Source organism: Thermobia domestica, chromosome 5 (genome assembly GCF_964235325.1).
Source record: "Thermobia domestica chromosome 5, izTheDome1.hap1.1, whole genome shotgun sequence".
Lineage (NCBI taxonomy): Eukaryota > Metazoa > Arthropoda > Insecta > Zygentoma > Lepismatidae > Thermobia > Thermobia domestica.
In genome coordinates this window covers 2918920-2941244 of record NC_137458.1, presented here as the reverse complement: position 1 = coordinate 2941244, position 22325 = coordinate 2918920, and positions in this window count along the sequence as shown.

Here is a 22325-nt window from a genome sequence, read left to right as displayed (position 1 = left end):
GACTGGATATAAAAGAGGATGCACAAGAAGGAACATGTACGAAGTCAGCATACGGCCAATCTCACTGTATGCCCACCCTGTCTGGGACCATGTGGCACGGCACAGACACCGACAACTCCAAATTGTGCAGAATAAGGCGGCACGGGCTATAACAAAACACCCTAGGAACGAGCATTGCCCAGATACATGAAGATCTAGAGTTCCCGCTCCGTTAGGAAGTTCGAGAAAATCTCTCCGCTCGATTCTGGATAACCATCAGCAACCACTCCAAACCCATCATTGCAGCCATCGGAACTAATGTACCACACCGACAAGTCCAGAGGATGCCAAGACCGCCTTAAGGGATACCACAATCCAAGATCACCACTGAGGATCTGCGACAGTTGCGATTAAAACAATGCAATACGTTGGGTCACAAAAGTCAGTCGAGCACAATCCACTTGCAAGGCAAGAGCTCAAGCTCGTAAATCCCGCCAGAAACAACGAACGAACAAAAAACATCAGTCACCAACTGCTCACATCCTACCTATCTCTGCAAGCTGCGGTTCTTCGGACAAGAGATTTCTTACCAATCTCTGCGCTGCATTGGACAAGAATTACTATTGCACCTCTGCGCTGATTCGAGCAAGGGGTTCCTAAACAACATCCATAAACCTCCGCGTTGCTCTGGACAGAAAGTTCAACTTATAAGAAAAAAATCAACAAAGACATTACTTGTATAATCTGTAAAAAACTTTTATAATAAAAAAGGTAAAAAAAATCCTGTACCGCTTTACTACCATACATTAGAAAATTATTTTCTCACTTCTACCATTCAAAAAGACAATATTAGCACATGCTGTAGTTGAGATATAGTACTTATTTTATCAGATATCTCATCAGTACAAATGAAATTCTGCCAATAAACAAACTAGTTCGTTTCAGTAACAATGTATAGTTTCCAATTAGGAAAGAAAAATTTGTGTTCCGCTGACTTAATTCTGCACTGTGTTATTAATATGATTGAAATAAATCTTAAGGGAAGTCTCATCGTAAAATATTTACAAATTTATTGCTACAAGTTACGGGAGGAAAAATAACTTAAGGTTGGTTTAAAGGGACAAGTTTTGCCGATAGATGGCACTACAGTCTTCGTATCTTTCCCATGTATTTTTTACCTTTCACGAAAATTTTCAATTTCTCTTACAAATTTCAACTTAGACACTTCAAATTTATAGAGAAGGAACTTCATAACCTATTAAAGGGAACAATCTGTGCCGATTTTTTATTTAGAATTTTCTTCATTGTTGAAATGGAATGATTGTTGAAATGGATACCCAAACCTTTAACAATGGAACTGTTTCAACTGTGAAGAAAATTCTAAATAAATAATCGGCACAGATTGTTCCCTTTCATAGGTTATGAAGTTCCTTCTCTAAAAATTTGAAATCTCTAGGTTGAAATTTGTAAGAGAAATTGTAAACTTTCGTGAAAGGTAAAAAATACATGGGAGAGTTACGAAGACTGTAGCGACATCTATCGGCAAAAGTTATCCTTTTACACTAACCTTAATGAACTAAGTTTTGTATTGCTATCGTAAATATTAATAATAAAATAAATTGAAAGTTCTAGTTTAACGTCACACAATTACGCCTCTTTGACTAAAGGAAAACGGATGATTAAGGCAAGAAAATAATTACGAAAGAATTCTTGGAATGAGAATGTAGGTGGAAATGGAAGAACCCCAGGAAAACCCACGGACACGATATTCTCTACTTGAAAGTGACATGACTTCTAGGGACAAGTTAAACCAGAAGGGAGCACTCTACCAATGAACCACCATGACCTAAATAATAATAATAATAATAATAATAATAATAATAATAATAATAATAATAATAATAATAATAGTCCTGCCTTTTCCTTTTTTTCGAAGTTTGATGGTTATATTTGACTTATTACGTGCAAACAAATGAGCATCAAATGGAAAAGCAATGGTCCAATTATTTGCACTGTAAAAGAGGGTTTTATAACTGTGAATGGTGTTTGAGCATATGCACTAACATAAGAGACTAACTGGATAGACCAAGAGGTAATCCAGGGATTTCTATTTACTATACAGAATTCATGGAAACCATGTAGGAACCGCCTGTGTTGGCGCTGTTACATGCAGAACATGAAATTCCCGATGACGGACATACATTATTTCCATTAAATGTTTGTTTGTTTGTTCAATTTACAAGGACAAATTAATCACAAGAAGGAATTTATTCGGCGAGACATTGCAAAGGGGAAAATATATATCGTGTTGGACATTTCAAACACTGCAAGGTAATTAATGAATTATTGAAAGAATGTGATATCAGGGAGCAAGTCTGAAAGTGTTACTGTTTCTGGCACTTGGAAATTTGGCAGTCATACCAATGGGTTTTTTTTTATAAGAATGACCACTTTCTTTGATATTATTGTTAGTAAAAAATGATTGTGTTAGTTCAACTCAAATTTAACACAGGGCAGTGGTTCCAGCATGACTACCACTATGGGGTGTTAATTCAACACAGCCCCCGCGGCGTTGGCGATTAACACAGGGTGTGTGTTACATTTTTAACACATAACCGGTGTTAAGCGGTGTTAAATTCGGATCTGTGTTATTATTTTCGATATTGATTCGACACCATGTCAGGGTCAGTAGTGTGGGGAAAAGTGTTGAGTGTTACTTGTGGCGGTGTTGCACGAACACGAAGAAAGTGACACAATGTGTAGTGTGTTAATTATTTTGTGTTAATATTACACTATGTCAAGTATCAATATAACACAGTCCCTGTGTTATTTCAACATCATTTTCGTATTATTTCAACACACAATCTGTGGCATAATTCAAGGCCAAAGCCGTATAAGTAACACCGTCTTGGTGTTAATTCAACACTCCCTGTGTTAAAATTCAAGGTCGGACCACCAGATTAACACCGTTTAGGTGTTAGTTCGACTCCACTTCTGTATTACTAAGACACCTATTGCGGTGTTGAAATTCCGTGTACGGTGTTGATGTAACAATTATTTTGTGTTGGAAAAGCTTGTGGTGTGCATGCTTATGATTAGTGAAGATTCAAATTTTAAAATAAGAATAATAAACTACAGAACACTTCATTTAGAAAACCTTCATAAACTTTTCTATCGTCCTCCCCAACATTTATTGTGAAATATTTCTAATTGGTGCGAAACTCAACCTTCACCAATATCTTGTTCAAGAATGATAGAAACTCTTACCTATATCCTTATAGTATGTTTGCCTCTCAATCGTGTTTCTAATTGTTTTCAGCCATTTTTGCACAGTCCCCGGTGTTGACTGGTGAGCTCTAGTGCAGTGTAGAAATGACACAGTATTACGGTGTTGTTTCTCTCTGTTGACATGTTTCTTCAGAAATATTATGTAAAACAATTGAAAACACATCGCGCGCTTTACACGTTGAAATTTTGCAAATATCTGGATTTGTTTAAGTATTTCTTTTTGCTGTGTTTGTCTGTAGCTTCAGTACATAAGCCTTTATAATTAGATGCCCAATATATCTAAAAATCACGCAGGAAACAACACCGAAGATTCTACACTTTGTTAATTTAACACACATGGTGTATGTCATTTCAACTACCGGCATTTGACACACAACTCCAAATGGAGAGTGAGTTGACCACCTGTTTGTGCTATATTTTAACACAATCGTGTTAACACATAGGCATGTCGTTGAAATAACACAACGATTTTTTTACAGTGTACGAGAAATGATAAAAATAGGGATGCGCACGAGTCGAGTCGAGACAGAATTTTCCTGAGAAAATTCGAGTCGAGACACAGCTCTTCCAATAGAAAAATATACGTTTTTCGAGTAGAGACATCACTTTTACAGCACATTTTCGAGACGAGACAGCCCCAAATCTTGTCCCGTGCGCATCCCTAGATAAAAAGATTAACAATAGCAAAGGCGCCAATCCTGGCGGACCCGGGTCTTCCAATCCTCAAGTGGGCCCCTATGTATTTTTATGAATATGTGTTTCTTACATATATTTTTTATTAGTATATGTATTTTTTATGAATGGGCACCCCAGAGTTACAGAGAAATCGGCGCCCTTGAACAATAGTAGTGTATTTTTCTACTGTTGGAACACTATTTAGATTTTTTTTTTTAAATGCGAAGTACTTCATTCCATGCATGTTCCTTTTTTAAAATTATTTTTTTTATTGTTATAGTGATGTTAGCATATAACACTTTTGAATGCAGAACTTCGTAAGTTCCTATATGTGTTTCTTATTTTAGAAATATGTCATGTTTGTATACAGTAAAAAACTGGTTGTTAATTCAACTCAATTTTAACACAGAGCAGTGGTTCCAGCGTGACTACCGCTATACGATGTTAATTCAACACAGACCCTGCGGTGTTGGCGTTTAACACAGGGTGTGTGTTACGTTTTTAACACACAACCGGTGTTCACCGGTGTTAAATTCGGATCTGTGTTATTGTTTTCGGTGTTGATTCGACACCATGTTACGGTCGGTAGTGTCGGGAATGTGCTGAGCGTTACTTTGCGGCGGTGTTGCACCAACACGAAGAAAGTAACACAGTGTGTAGTGAATTAATTTGTGTTAATATTACACCATGTCAAATATCAATATAATACGGTTCCTGTGTTATTTCAACGTCATTTTCTTATTATTTCAACACACCATCTGAGTCAATAATTCAAGGTCAAGACAATATAAGTAACACCGTTTTGGTGTTAATTCAACACCCCTGTGTTAAAATTCAATGTCGGACTACCAACATTAACACCGTTTTTGGTGTTAGTACGACTCCATTTCTGTGTTACTACAACACCTATATCGGTGTTGAAATATCTCCGTGTAAGGTGGTGATGTTACCCCTTTTTCTGTGTTAAAAAAGCTTATAGTGTGCATGCTTTCGCACGAATATTACTACGGTGTTGTATTTTTTTTTTTTTTACGTGTATAGTAAATGGGTACGTAATACACTATCGTGATAGTCACTGCGAAGTGATTTGGAGGAGAAACTAAATAATACTCAAAATAAGAATAGTAAACTACAGAACACTTACCTTCATTTAGAAAATCCTCAAAAAATTTGTTGTCGTCCTCCCCATTATTTATTGTAATGTATTTCTTGATGCTGTGCAATACAACCTTTACCAACATCTTGTTCAACTCTTACCTATATCTTTATAATATAATTGCTTCTTAATCGTGTTTCTATTTGTTTCGGTCATTTTTGAAAAGCAGTCCCCGGTGTTGACTGGTGAGCTCTAGTGCAGTGTAGAAGCGACACAGTAATGCGGTGTTGTTTCTCGCTGTTGACACATTTCTTCAGAAACATTATGTAAAACAACTGAGAACATACTGCGCAGTTTGCGTGTTGAAATTTTGTGAATATCTGGATTTGTTTAAGTATTTCTTTCTACTATGTCTGTCTGTAACATCAGTACATTATTATTATTATTATTATTATTATTATTATTATTATTATTATTATTATTATTATTATTAAGTATTCTGCTTTTCGGCAGGTCCTGGGACTAATGAGGATTTCTTTTTTTTAATTCTAGATTTGGGCCTGGAAATATTTCGTCCACGCTTTTCGATCTTCAACTTCCTCTTTTAACTCTCAATACCTTCTCCTATTTTTCAAATCATCGATCAGCTGTGTTCTTCTTCCTATTCCTCGCTTCCCTTCCATCTTTCCTTCCATGACGGTGTGAAGGAGACAATTTCTTCGCAAGATGTGTTCAATACAATTGGTCTTCCTACGAAGAATGCTGGATAGAAGGGTACTCTTCTCTCCTATCCGTTTTAAAACATCTTCGTTTGTTACTCTCTCTGTCCATTTTATCATCTCCATCTTTCTCTAACACCACATTTCGAAGCTCTCTAAATATTTCTTGAACTTCCGTAATGTCCAGGTCTCTGAACCATACAGTCCAATGCTCCATATATAACACTTGACAACTTCTTAAGTCCAATATCGAGCCTGCTAGTTAAGAGTGATCTTTTCTTGTTCAATGCTCCTTTAGCAATGGCAATTATTAACCTGATCTCTTTGGTACAGTAAGCGTCTCTCGTCAAAATACTTCCCAGGTACTTGAAATTATCCATCTCTTCAAGTTCTCTTTGTTCTACTCTCATCCGTAAGTGCGTGTTTTCCCGGGATATTCTCTTAACTTTCGATTTTTCGAAGTTGATTTCCATCCCATACAGTTTCCCAGTGTTAACTATTATGTCAATCATCTCCTGTGGTCCTCCTTCGGTTTTAGCTATGATAACCGTAGCATAATGCATACCTGATCTTGTTAATGATTTGCCCTCCAATCTTGAAATCTCCAATTCCCATTAATGCTTCCTTCATTAAACATTCACTATAAATGTTCAATAATTGGGGTGACGTACTACATCCTTGTCTAACTCCTCTTCCAGTCTCCATACTATTGGTTTCTCCTTTTCTACTTCACTCGTTGTCTTATATACAGGCTTTGAATGAGTTGTCGATCTCTCCAGTTGACTCCGATTTCTTTAAGTATTTTCAGAAGTTTCGTCCAATTGACCCGGTCGAAAGCTTTTCGTTAGTCGATGAAGCACAAACACAACTCTTCCTTTACGTCAAGAATTCTTTCTAATATAATTCGCATCAATCCAATAGCATCTCTGGTGCCTTTTCCCTTCCGGAATCCAAATGATCTTCTCTCATCTCTGAACTTAATTTTCAGCCGCCAGTTCAATATGCGTGCAATAATCTTTCCAGTGTGGAAAATCAAGCTAATGGTTCTGTGATCGCTGCACTTCTTTGTTTGCTTTTTCTTAGGCAATGCAATTATTGTAACATCAAGAAAATCCTATGGACATTTTCCACTAAGGTAGATCTTGTTAAAATGCAAAGTCAGCACTTTCATTGCATTGTCTCCTAATCCCTTGAGCAAATCTACTGGTATGTCGTCGTCTTCAGTGGCCTGGGTCCTTTTTCATCATCCACCTCTTCCTCTGCTTCGATCATAATATCTGTGGGTCGGTTCTTCTGATCATACAAATCTTCCATGTATTCCTCCCAGATTCTAAGGATTCTCTGATGGACTGTGATTAAATTACCTTGTTAATCTTCGATGCCAAACGTTCGTATACCTTTGTTAGCTTTCCCTCCTAATTCTTGTGCTTTCTGGTACCTCAGATCATATCTGCTGCAAAGATTTCAATCAGAATCGTAATTTTAGTGAAAATGTCTGTAGGTTGGCGAATGTCGGGCATTTTCTTCTTAAGTGGTCCCAGAAAAGCGGTTAGATGTTGGGTCTCGAAGTAGTTGTAAGAGCTCTTTTATAGTAGAACTACAGTTTTCCGGTTTGTCCTCCGGTAGCGGAGGAGTAGGTTTAGCTGACCTTCCTTTGAATAGGAGTTGCCTGGTGTATGCTGGTTCAGTTGATGAACGATGTAGTGAAGATGGAGTAGTTGTAGTAGTAGATAAAGGTGGAAAATCCTGATCGACAGGTTTGACTGGTTTGACTGGTTTTGCTGGAGTACGTCTTGCTTTGAAGCACTAAATGATGGGGCAACCATGAAAATTGGTTCGGTGGTCTTAGCCACAATTTGAACATTTGTATTGGTGGTCTTCTGTGCTCTGTGGTGTGTAAGTGAAGTGATTGCTTGCACATTTCATACATTTTGGTGTGGTATAACAGAATGACTGAGTATGCCCTAATCTTTGGCACTTAAAATATTGGATGAAGGCTTTTGGTTTGTATGGTTCTACAGAAATTTTACAGAATTTCGAGGTAAGTGAGATTTAAAATATCCTTTGAAGCTGGAGTCTTGGCGAAAAGGGAACCCCGCAAGGAAGCAAATTTATTCCGATTTCTATTACAAACATCTCAAATACCTGCAACATGACAGTTTCTGAGGGAAAAATTATAATCTGAAAGTAAACAATCAATCCACAACTATAATGTCACCGAAATAGTACACTACATCGTTATATTGTGACAGTATTATGAGGTAATTCATTAAAGAGACGGATATCATAAAACTGAAGCGTCGACGTCGTTCATTTCTGGCGAACGTCCTGTCCTGGTCTGCCATTTAAAACTAAAATTTCGTGACAGGGAGAGAAAAGAAGTGAGTGACGTGACACTTCAGGTTGTGACCAACTTGATCTTATTAAATGTCAGATTAGTAAATAAACTAGGATAATTTTTATTTTCGCTGTTCTACGTATATTTCTCTACTGGTTATCTAATATCGGAGTTCCCAAGATAAATCTAATTGAATTTATTGACCGCGTCTATAGCGACAACTCCCAGTCACGGTTTCTCTTTAGTTTTATTGAAAAATAAGAAAAACTGAGAAAGGGATACAGTAAGTCAAGAGGAAGATAGAAGAGGGAGAAGGAGACGAAGAAACATAGAAGGAAGAAGGAAGAAACATAGAAAGGTCTTCTAAAGAAATCTATTATGTTGGACATAAGGAGAGTCCAAAAGAAAATGTTGCAGGAAAGGGATCTTAGATAGTCTATGGTTAATACAGAAGGAGATGAAAGAGGAAGACAAAGGAGAAAATATAAATGAAGAAATACGGGATAATTATGGAAATATAGTAAGGAAGCTTAAATAGATATTAGGAGGTGCTTCATATCCGAATTTTATTACTTGAGAACTAACTTTGAACAGTTCCTGATGAGACACATTTTCCCTCGTACTACTCTGACCTGGTTCCAGGTAACTGCACAAGTTGGAGTTACTCTGATCCAGTCCAGGTAATGAGAAGTACTAATTTCATCATTTATCTGTTATTTCTGAGTATTAAATAACTTTCATCCAGTGACTGATTTTACATCGTGAAGGTCGAACACAAGTTTGAGTTTGAGCTCCTTCGTGGCTAAGCGGTTGACGTACGCGCCTTTGGTGTGGAGGACCCGGGTTCGATTCCCGGCGAGAGCTCATGTGGTTCGGACTCCACATTAATCAGTAGGTCCACGTCTCATATAGCCTCGCTGCTAAAAGGGACATTAAACTCAAACTCAACTCAACACGTTTGAGTTAGCCAAGAAAAGAAAAAGATCCCAAATGATACACATATTTTCCACAAATCGGAGTTCTTGAAATTTCAAAGAAACTGTCATTATCTCCAGCCTATTCCATTGTTTCGGCTTGCCTTCCAGAGCCGATTTGGATTACTTTAAGATTATATACCTTCATGACCTCGGTCATAAATCAGATATACACATATTGTAGTAATACGCGTACATAATAAATGTTATTATTTTATATCAACTTTATAATTTAATAATTAAAACTAGAATTATTATTCATTCAAACACGCACACACACACCGGACAATGTATTGGTAAATAGGTTAAGATTAGCTTTGAAAGGAACTGTCCCCTAACTACACTTTGGTAACATTTATTACACATATTAAGAACAAACACAAGAAAGATATTTTTTTTCACATGTCTTTCATTCCCATCCGGGGATAGGCGGGCCGCAGAAGGTTATGCCTTCTCTATGGCCAGAGATATATAACGACTGTTGATGATGAGAAAGTTAAAAAGTTGCAGGCTGTTATGAAATGGTGTGAAACAGAAAGGGTCATCTAAATGTGAGTTGAAGTTGAAAGTCAGCTATTGATCAGTAAGGAGTGAGATATTAAGCGATGTAGGAGGCCAGGTGGTGATCACGGACGATGGATATGTACATTTTGGGTGTGGATACGACGATGCGGGTTGTATTGCGCAGGTGAATGGTCCTGTTCATATATGGCTAACAGATGATCTATTGGTGGATAGGCATATTTGGGTACTGCAGGCGTTTGTTGCAGCAGTTCGTCAATAATAGGATGTGCATGGGCAATACGAGTAAAGATATAGCGGGTGCGTAAGCGGCGAAGATGTGGGAGGATAGTGGGCATGGTGGTTCGGCGGTATACCTCCCTTGTTGGCGTCTGTTGAGGGAGAGAATACGCAATTCGTAATGCTCGCCGTTCAAGGAGTTTGATGCGGTCATAAGATTTGGATGTCGCTGATAGCCAGGCGAGATGACCATGGGTGAGCGCAGGGCGGACAAACACTTTATATGTGTATAGTAACAGTTTGGCGTTAAGTCCCCACCTTGTGCCCTTTAGGTGTCGTAGGAGATTGAGGCAATGGCGGATGTTGGCGTCCAAGAGACGAAGATGGGCGTTCCATTTTAAATGTTTATCAAATGTGACACCAAGATATTTGAGAGTATCGTGGAGCGGAAGACGTGTGTCCAAAAGTGTAATACTTAGGCGCTCGGGATTTCGTGTTGGGCAATATTTGTGTTTATTACGGGCAAACAATGTCATTTGCGTTTTTAGAGGCTTTAATTTAAGTTTCCATTTGAGGTACCATCCGACAAGGTCGTCCAACGCAGGTTGAAGTATGCTGTTAATTCGGTCTACAGAAGAGCCAAGTGCTAGGTAAGCGGTGTCATCTGCAAATTGGAGAATATGAACAGGAGGCTGTGGTTGAGGCATATCAGCGACATATCGGAGATACAGAAGTGGGGATAGAACTGAGCCCTGCGGTACACCGGCCCGTAGTACAAAGGTTGGAGATTTTGCATTATTGATCTGAATATAAGCAGAGCGACCATGGAGGAACTGAGCTATGATTCGCACATAGGGGTATGGCAAGAGAGATGTAAGCTTATAGATCAAACCAGCATGCCAAACCGTATCAAATGCGCGTTCAATATCTATGGAAACCAGGACAGATGGAAGGCATTTATTGAAGTGATTGACCAGAAGCGACGATAGTTTGAGAAGTTGGTCATTGATGCCAAAAGATGGGCGGAATCCAGCTTGAGTAGATGGTATGAGCGCTCGTTCCATGATATAGGGGTGGAGGCGCTTCTGAAGGATGCGCTCAAACGTCTTGCTGAAGGCAGATGTAAGGCTGATGGGTCGATAGGACGCCACTGAGGTTGGGTCCTTCTGTGGTTTCAGAAAGACGACGATTTTGGCAAGTTTCCAAGCTGGAGGAAAATAGCCTGTTATTAGCATTGCGGAGTAGAGTTGAGCAAGCAAGACCAAGAACACGGGTGGAGCATGCAGGAGTTGGCGATATGAGATAATATCGTGACCTGGTGCGGTATTGCGACGGTATTTCAGTACATCGTAGATTTCATGAGATGTAATTGGTGCCAGCATTGGATCGGTGGTCTGTGGTTGATGGGTGAAATCTGGGGGAAAACGTGCTTGTGCAGGAGAACCTGTTGTTTCTATAGTATGATCGTTGAGATGAGTGAAGATAGGGTCCGAATGAGGAGCAAAAACTGCTTCAAAATGTTGTGAAAAAAGTTTGGTTTTGTCATGGTCCGTGGTAGGTGCAATACCGTCAGCCAGGATCGGATACGTGGGTACATGTTTCTGGAACGTGAGACGTTTGAAAAGGTTCCAGAACCTGGTCGGATTTCGCTCCTCGCGGAGTTGGTTGCAGGATAGTCTCCAATGTAGGCGCTTTCTCGCAATGATGTAATGTTTCGCCATGCGTTGGAATTGGCGATGGAGATGTAAAAAGTGGCGATCGTTGGTGCGATGATATTCATTTAAGTACTGGTGCGAACGAGTTAGAATATCTATTGCGCGGGCAGGAAGATTGTGACGGCTCTGATGTTGAAAAGATTGGGGAACAGAACGGGCAGTGCCGTGAATGATTGCGTTTTCTAATGTGGTGCAAAGTTGATCAAGGTTGGCGGGTGAATCTAGCTGGGGACTGAGGCCATCGAGGGTGGCGGTAATATTCTCTTTATAACGAGATACTTTGTATTGTTTAATAATTACCTGCACCTTGGGCAGAAAGTGCTCATACTCAAGCACTATACTTGAGATAATGTTAATTTTAAAAATAACAGAAGAAGAATGTTTTCAAGGTATGTAAAGAAATATACATTATGGTACATTTCGTTGCTAGGTAGTTGTTGATAGATACTTACCTAACAAACATGTACGATTGGAAAGCAGTCTATGTGCATATTCGTTCATAAAGAATCAACAAATAAAACTGTTTAATACGTATCACCGTTTTGTAATTTCGATAGAAAAGGTGAGAATAATAGTGTATATAATTATTGAAGATATTTTTATATGTAAACAATTACTACCACTCAAGATTTACTCATATTATTAGCCGAACCAGGTTAACGATTACCTTTGGTGAGAACGTTATATCTTGATACAGGTCCCAGTTTGCTTTGGCGAAATTATATTTGGGGGCTGGATTGATTGGAGGATTTGATGGAGGCGTCTGGGTAACAGTGAGAAGAATTGGTAAATGGTCGCTTCCAACAGACCCTAGAATTTCTACAGATGTCCGACAGAGTAGATTATTGGAGACTATTGCTATGTCGGGGGTAGTGTTACTATCTGGTCGAGTGTGGTGCGGTAGTGGGAGAACAGAACTATGAGTGTTGGTCAGAAAGTCGGTAAAGCGCTGCTGTTGTTCCATGGTGCGAGATGCGTAATTAATATCGGCTAAGTAGAATATAAGTGCGGAAGTTGAGATCCAGATAGGTGATGAATTGATAAGGTAAAGGCTGCGTAGAGCGGACGTAGATTGTGGCGATAGTTAACGTGATGGATGGAAAGTAGACTGTGGTAACAACATGTTCAGAGAAGCGTTGACAGTTTGGCGGTATAACGTGTCGTCGCGGTATCGTTTGTTTGACCGCAATAGCTGCTCCCCCGCGAGCTGGACGTTGTGGTAGGTCGTCTCTGATAAGAGTATAGTGAGGAAAGTAATACCGCTCGTTAGGTTTGAGGAATGTTTCATTTAGGAGGATGCAGTCTACTTTATGTGTGGCAGCCATGGTTTCTAATAAGACCCTATTGGTACGCAAGGAGCGAATATTTGAAAATAGAAAGGTGCTTGGCCGTTTCCCCTGAGTGCGAGTATTCATGGTTGAGCATCAGAGTGAAAATGGAAGTATGTTGAGAGCCCGGAGTAGGTAGCAGCCATATGAAGATGAAATATATCATATGCTGCTTTAGTGGCATGGTTGAGGATTGTTTCCCGTTGATATGGGAAGGTGTTTTGAAGCACGACAGTTATGAACTGTAGGATGTTTTCAACAGTGGGTGGCGGTAGAAGAGATGTTTGAGTGGCGGTTGATACTTGCGTTGCTGGGTGGATGCGAAGTGGTACGATAGTTTCGGGTTTGTCCGGCAAAGGTTTGGGCTTTTGCGGACATTGATAAGAATAGGTGGGGTGGGGTCCACCACAGGTATTGCAGTTGGCTGGTTGTGCTAGGTTTGGGCAAGTTTTCAACTTATGAGCGCCTTTGCAGTGTGGGCAAACAGATGGTAAGGTGCATTTATTGGTAGTGTGAGAGTTGTACGTTAGACAATTCTCGCACCGTAATGACAGAGGCGGAGAAGTACGCGATGCTTCCACCCGATGATGGCAACGATAGATGTAGACGCCATTTTGGAGCAGCTCATCGACCAGGGTTTGGTCGTAGGTAAGTAGACGAACCTATATGTCGGACCATTGGCGTTTTGGATCCGCAGTGCCCTTGTGGGATGGTAGCCCTCTTCTTTAAGTTCTGCGAGGATCTCATCTTCGGTGAGATTCGGATCGACGCCACGAATTACCACGGATAACAGTGGAGTGCGACGTGGTGGCGGTGGGGTTTTCTGGTTAGGTGTTTTCAATAGTTGTATTTTGGCATTAGTCCCGAACATGGCTGGCCCTACTTTGTATATGAGATGGTCATATAGTTGGGGATTAGTAGTTTTAAGAATGACACAATTTTGAGTTTTCACCAGTTGTAGCATATCAAGCCTAGTGCAATAGCGGGTAAGCTGTAGATACATGCCTTTGATAGAGAAATACTCTGGTTTGACGTTGCTGAATAGGATGGTGTAAATGTTATTGGCAGGGTTGTCAATAATGATGGGTTCGGCGGTGGATGGAGTAGAGGTATATGGTAAGGTTGGCTCTTTTGTACGGCGTTTAGGTGGGCTGAGGAGAACGTCAGTGTATTTAGGCTTCGTAAGATTGGTGGGAGATCGAGAGCGATCTCTATCCCTGACAGGAGACGTGGTAGAAACAGAAGATGACCCAGACGATGTTCGTTCACGTTCTTGTTCTCGTGGCCGGGTTCGACGATCTTGTGGTGGCCCCATTACTGTGGCAGGAAGAGAATGCCGCCCAGACGGAGTGTCTGGCGTGTTAGGAGGTCCTGGCATGGTGATCCGAAAATAGAGATAGTTAGTATTGGACCTGGCGTTTCACAAACACAAAATGCTGTGCCCCGCTCAGGGTATGTGCGGACTGAGCAACCAAAGTTAGTATCTAGACAAGTAATGGAAACTACGCGCCAGTAGATGTCGGAGCCCTGACAAAGAACAATAAACTGTGCGGCTCGGACCGTGAGGCCGATGTGGACTCTTGAAGAGAATCCTCCGCACGTAAACTGAACAACGAGATGAATAATAAGATGAATGAAGAGCGCACGATACATAGACTTTCGCCTAGAGTCGCAAGGTCAGTATGAAGAAAGATAATAATTACATGCAAATAAGTATACATATGGGTGTATCACTGTACGTAGAATGTTAAGTTATGTTAATCTAAATTCAACGTTGGAAAGAAAATAAATACAGACTAAAAATTGGTAACATTAAATCATATATCGCATATTAAGAGGTTTTTTTTTCTTTTAAAAAATTGTCAAACGAGTCCTTTTCGGACAATATTTTATTTCACGTGTCTATACTCCCACCTGTTGCGGTCCATGCACGAAGTCTCCTTCATTTAACATATACATATCGTGATCACTTATTAATTCCGAACTGACACATATTTGGTCTGTATAGTTAACTATATATATATATATATATATATATATATATATATATATATATATATATATATATATATAGGGTTTGGACAAAAAATCTAAAACGTTTGCAAAAGTGTGAAAATCATACCTAGTATGGTGTGGGGCCTTCTTTTGCGTCCAAAACAGCTTGAATCCGACGTGGAATGGACGTATACAGCTCCTGAATCGTGGTGTGTGGAATTTTGTACCATTGTTCCTCCAAAACATGCTCCAGTTCCTTAAGGGATGCTGGTGGAGGGTGATGAGACCGAACACGCCTTTCTAACTCAGACCACAATGGCTCAATGATGTTCAGATCTGGTGATTGTGGGACCCATGGGAGGTGTGATAGCTCCTGGTCATGCTCCTCAAACCATAATTTCAAGGTTTTTGCAGCGTGACAGGGTGCCAAATTATCTTGGTAGATGCCACCATCATCAGGGAACAATATTTGGGCCATGGGTAGAACCTGGTCCCCCAAAATGGCCTTATATGCCTTAGCATTCATCATTATATGCAGGGCTATGATGTGACCTGCAGAAAACCACAATATCACTGCCTATACTGTAACAGAACCACCCCCATGCTTTACAGTTGGGAACAGACAGTCCGTATCTTAGACCTGCGACGGTGTTCTCCATACGTAAACACGACCGGTTGTTGGAAACAAGGTGAAGGTCGATTCATCGGACCACATTACGTGTTTCCACTGCTCATGAGTCCGCGACTTGTGGTCCTTGCACCACTGGATACGCCTCTTTGCATTTACTGCTGTGACCAGGGGTTTTGAAATAGCGGCCCTGTCACGAATTTTCATTTTATGAAGTTCCCGTCGCACTGTTTTCGATGAAACCGGGTTCTGTAGGTCGGAATTGAGTTCAGACGTAATTTTCATTGTAGTGGTCTTCTTTTTAGCTGCTACAATCTGTTTTAATATCCTCCGATCCCTATCTAACAGGATTGTCTTTCGACCACTGTTGTGCTTTGCAGACGTCGTTTGCTCATAAATTGTATATGCCGTCGTGACATTGGACACAGTGCCTTTCGATACCCCCACAATGTTCGCCACTGTTGCCACTGAAGCTCCAGCCAGACGGGCACCAATGATCATGCCTCTTTGGAAGTCTGTCAGGTCGCACATTTTACCACACCACTTTCACATCACGACACTCAGAGGTGAACTGGTTACTGCTGACGGAAGAGGAAGATCCACATGACACATTGAAAACAAAAAACGATATATATATCCGTCTCTGAAAACACAAATTTCTATTATTCGATTTACTTAAACTGAATCCTTAATCTTGACATTTTGTTGTTTATTGTCAAAATTGATTTCACATACAGGTTTCACATCAAAGTCATATTCATATAATTTAAGAAGTACAACGGATTCATAAGGTTATTTAGTATAATAGAGAATACTTAGCATTATATTCTAGACGCACATGACAAGAGACAGTCGTTCTTTCAGAAAAAATGTTCCGGGGGGCACTCTTAATATTTGGGGGGCACTACTGGCACTATTCTATTTATTATTATATTATAGACGTATTATTTTGGTGTCCTCCCGGGGGCCACTCTCAGAGCTCCGGGAGGCAGTGCTCCCCAGAAAAACTTATCTGAAAGAAACATACTGACAAGGGAAATGAGATACGACTATATGGGAAGGTTCCAGGTTCACGGGATTAAGGATATACTTAAAAGTAGTTTCAAGGTACGATAACTTGCCTTGTTTACATGCAGCATGCGATTGATGAGATATTAAGATGGTAATATGCACACATAAGTTAATCACATTACCAAACCAAGGATGATATTTAAATATAGGGCGATATATTCCAAATTTATGTTTTACATTAGTCGAATTTACGAAATTATGGCAATAAACAGCAACCGTTCGGGGAAGGTAACAAGACCCATTATTTACATTAGTCAAAGTATTTCAACATTAAACAATTTTCCTTAGTATCACACACATTCATTACATTCATTATTTATAATTCAATATACATATAATTAGTCATTTTCTACTTTTTACGTCTCCATCCAGCCCCCTTCCCTCGGAAGTAGTAATGGAGACTACATGGTCTAACTAAATACAGCTCGAAATAGACAAATTTGAACTATATTATTTTCTGATACTTTACATAACTAATAGCATATTGCTACATAATGGATTGTTGAAAACTTGTAACATTTCGGATTGTTTCGCTTACATACATGCTTGCAAAGGCGCCGATCCTGGGGGGCCAAGGGGGCCCGGGCCACCCCTAAGCTCATGTGGGCCCCCTATTGTATTTATGAGTATACAATATTTGGCATAATTTGAGCGCAATTTTTCTTAAAATTTTCATATACATATACACCTTCTGCATCTAAATTAGTGTTGCCACGAGACGAGAAGGAACCCTTTTAGACGAGACACGAGACGAGACAGACTACTTGTCCCGTCTCGAAAATGAAAACGGTAGCGGGAATGGCCAAGATTGAAATTGCTAGTGATCATATAGATTGCAAAAGGAAAATCCCCTTTGTGAGAAAACATGTTGAAAAGCCTTCATAGAAAAGTATCCTCTGTCTATTGAATGAAACAATCGTGATACATGAGCTTCCAGGAATATCATCCTTAAGGCTGTTGCTACCTCTTCGCTGAGTCGAGTTTCCCCCTATCTAATAACATTGGAACTTTTTTCGTGTTTTTCTCAGCAAGCAATGAACAAATCCTTATAAAAATTTGCATAGAGTCAGGTCGATAATAAAGGATTTGTTATATGAGCTTATAATTTTACTAAAAGCCTCCAATTAAGTTATTCATTCCCCCCTTTTTTTCATGTGAAGATTTGCAACAGTGCGATCTCTGCTTCTCCCTGTTTGTGTTAGCAGCGTGAGGGAAATTCGGGCTAGCCATTTAAAACAGGTTTTTAAACTCTGTCCATATCACATCTGTGGAATGAAATTTTCTAGCCCTCTCGTCCTTTTCGAGGACAGATTTATGGCAGTGAGAAGGAGAGGCGCTCTTTATTTTCTTTGCTAAACCTATTGCTTTTAGTATATTCGTCTAGTCTCATTCGGAGTTCTTGTGGTTACTTTCAAACATAGAAAGGTGCCTCTTGCATCTCATGTATTTCAGTCTTACACCTGGTGATTGGTTATACAAATATAAATTAGCAGACGATTGTGATAGCAGATAAATTTCCTGTGTGGGGGCCGCGGTGGCTCAGTGGTAGAGCATTCATCTCAGTTGCATGGGGTCCTTGGTTTGATTCCAGCTCTCGATAAGTGAACTTTGTGGTGGACAAACACCGTGTGCATGGGTTTTCTCGGAATTCTCCTGTTTTCTCCCACTTTCTTCATTCCACCATTTCATTCATTACTTATCATCACCGTCTCCTTTAGCCTAACCGGCATAACTGTGGGACGTAAAACTTACAGATTTCATTTCATTTTCAAATTTCCTGTGTGAAATAATAATAATAATAATAATAATAATAATAATAATAATAATAATAATAATAATAATAATAATAATAATAGGAAATTCTTGGCACAAGAGATTGTAACGAGCAAGGAATATCAGTGCGGCTTGGCACTAGTAATTTAGTTAAAATTTGTGGTCACCACATCGGTTCTTCCTTGCCGGTGTTTCCCTGACCAGAGACTGGCCGCGCTGCCGACACCAGTGGGGTTTTCACATTGAAAACACCAGCGCTCTTTGACTTTTGTAACCTCACTGAAACAGGTAAACCAGTGGAGATAGCATTTTGAAATAATTATATATATGTATATGCAGCTCGTATCCAGGAGGATCTAGGGGTTTGCCCCCTAAATTTTCGCTGGCCCCCCTAAACTTTCCACGGTAGGCTTGCAAATGAACTATAATATGGTGATAAACTATGATATGGTTGGATCGGGCTCCCCTAACTTCAGCCGCCCCCCTACATTTTTGGGCTGGCTACCGGCTTGTGTATATGTATTTGAAACTGTGAATAGTAGTATAGAATGTTTATGCTAAATAATAATAATTTCATTTCTACCACATACGAAGGAAATTTAGAAATAAACTTTTTTTTTTTTTGTTACACAAATGTGTTCTTAGCGTGAATGCTGTCGAATCTATTCCTAATGATGACAGATTTTTCGGTGTTGTTTCAGTATCGTGAGGCAACTGGGAAACTGAAGAACTGACCACACATTACCCTTCTAACAAGGCACATTTGTAGGAGAAAGTGAAGTGTAATATCAGGGATTCTTTTCCTACACAAGAAAACATCTATACATAATGAAATATGTAGTGTTAATGTAGATACAAACGTCATTTTCTTGGTAACGTCTTTTCTTGGTTATTACTTTTCGAAATATGAATAGGGACTTATTTCTTGGTAACAGGGAATAGGGACTTAAGTGTTACCTGCTAATAATAACCTTGTAACTTACGCATTCTAAATAAGAAATATTTATTTTCCAGATGGTGAACGTGAAATTTCATTTATAGCTACAACATATATATAAATAGTACAACACATATTAACAGAATAATTTTAATTTTATGCATTATTTTTTCATGCTTCATTTTAAAATATAGGGCATTTTTGTTGAGGTACACTAATTTGTCAATGTCATACATATTAAACTAAAGCATTACCGTTTGAGTATAAAAATATGTGATGGAATACTTTGTTACATCAAGCCACAACATTATGTAAATGAAGTTATTAGAAAAATAATAAACAAGGAGTATAATCAAAATGCTAAATATCACCGAAGCACTATTCACAATTTAAACATCTATGAGCATACTCCAAAATCCCTAGGTAAGTTTCTACATTGAAAAAAAAAAGTAAACAAAATTCACAAGGCCACGCTAAACATAAATACAGGAAAAGTTAAATAAAAAAAATGTTATTAGTAAAATTTCTACTCTTCCCCTCCAAAATTATGTCTCAAATCAAGTAACTTGCTTAAATTATACTGGTCTACGACTTTTTAATTTTGTTGATAAGTGGGCAAAGTTACACTCGAAGTATTGACTTCAATCAATACAAATAAATCAAACAAAACACTAATATTTCACATTTATTTATACAATGAGTATGTCATAGTATTTAAAAAAAAACAATTTTCATTTCATGTATAAATTTTAAAGAAATAATTCCGTTTCAAATGTTACTTTCACGCAAAAGAAAAAAGAAAAAGAAAAGAAAAGAAAAATATGCGATGGTAAATTAAAGTGAGATTACAGCGTTACAGTACATAAAAAACTATTTTTGGTATATTATACTATGTACATTGTAAGATCAAACCACAAGTTCTCTAAACGTACACATTCCATTTTAAAAAGTAGTTCAAATAAGATGCTAACGAAATTTTGCGGACAACTCTCGAAACATATCTAAGAAGCACTTCATGAGTGAGTAAAGAAAGAATACAAATGTAGATTAAAAAGAGATCTTTTTAAAAAATCTGCATTTAACAGGAATATAGTTAAACAAATCTAAAAGATTCTATAAAATAGATTTAAACAAATCTTCAATCAGATAAATTGATTTCCTAAATGTTCTTTGTATCACCTTATCTATCTATCTATCTATCTATCTATCTATCTATATATATATATATATATATATATATATATATATATATATATATATATATATATATATATATATATATATATATATAAAATATATAAAAACAAGAATTTTAGGAATAATCAAAAAATGGATCAAAAGATAGCAATCTTGGCTAAGAATTTTAAAAATGATCCAAAAAGTGCATCAAAAGATTGCGATCTTGCCAAATAATTAGTTTTTGGATCAGGGGCTACAGAAGTTAGCAACGACTCCTAAATCGAGTTTTCGTATTTTCTACGGAATAAGCACATCATACTGAGTAAATTGTTAGTTTGGGTTTGGCTATACTACCTGTAGTTCTCCAGATATAAGGCGTACAAGAAAATGTTTGATTGTATGAAATATATTGGATTTTTGGATAAGGGCTCACAAAATTTTTGAATGGCAGCTAAATCGTTTTTTTTTTTTTTTTTTAACGGAATAAGCACATCATATTGAGTAAATTGTTAGTTTTGGTTTGACCACACACTTTGTAATTGTGAAAATATGGGGCGTACAGGAGAATTTTTGATTGAATGTATAATATATTGAATTTGTGGATCAGGGCCCACAAAATTTTCGAACGGTTCTTAAATCGAGTTTTTGTATTTTTTACGCAATAAGCACATACTAAATTAAGTCATAGTTTGGGTACGCTATATGTAGTTCTCGAGATATAAGGCCTACAAGAAAATTTTTGTTCGAAATATATTGGATCTTTTGATCCAATAGGATCTAAATGTATACAATATATATTGGTGTTGTTGTCCATTATTATGTTTGATCTAAATTTATAGTTGACTGGTAATAGGTATTATTTTGAGCACTATTCGTTGTTACAAACGATACACTTTATTGAAAATTGAAATATAATAAATAAAATACAAATAATTCTCTTAGCAAGATACGTCACTATAAAAGTAGCTTTTCTTTTACCAGTATAGAAGTTTATTATAAATACCTCATATATAGATAAAATCGGCACTGGAGTCAAGAAAGGTATGTCTCTTCATGTTTTGAAAAATGTAATAATAATAATAATAATAATAATAATAATAATAATAATAATAATAATAATAATAAAGTGACATTCGCTTTCGTATACATTAAAAGTATCTATATTCAATAGAGACAGTTCGCTTCTAATTGCTTACAACTGTCTATACTTGACTGGGGGAAAAGCTAATGTAAAGAAGAATGGATCTGTTCTCGCTGTGTTTACTTTTTTCTGCTTTCAGCAAAGAAAACGTACTCCAACGCCTCCTCACTGAAATGCCATAAATATGTCATTGTTGAAAAGGGTCTCCTTACAGCTGTGGACAATGTTGAAACTTCAAAGTAACCCTCAGTTACTCGCCGCAACCTGCTAGAAGAGAAAACGCAGTGTCGTCAATGCGTTGTTGCAAATCTTCACATGAAAAAAAGGGGGGAATGAATAACTTAATTGGAGGCTTTTAGTAAATTATAAGCTCATATAACAAATCCTTTATTATCGACCTGACTCTATGCAAATTTTTATAAGGATTTGTTCATTGCTTGCTGAGAAAAACACGAAAAAAGTTCCAATGTTATTAGATAGGGGAAAACTCGACTCAGCGAAGAGGTAGCAACAGCCTTAGTGCGTTTGCACACGACAACGATAATATCGGTGGTCCCACCGATAATGTCGGCGGTGAAATCGACTTCAATGTATTCAAATCGTAGCTTGCACACGCCACCGATATTATCGGCCGTTCCTCCGACACGCAGATGCTGTCGGCCAAGCCCCCGATACTGTCGGCGGTACCGCCGACACCGATTTTGTCGGGGGCAATGTTTTCTTATGATTGGATGCACACGCCACCGAT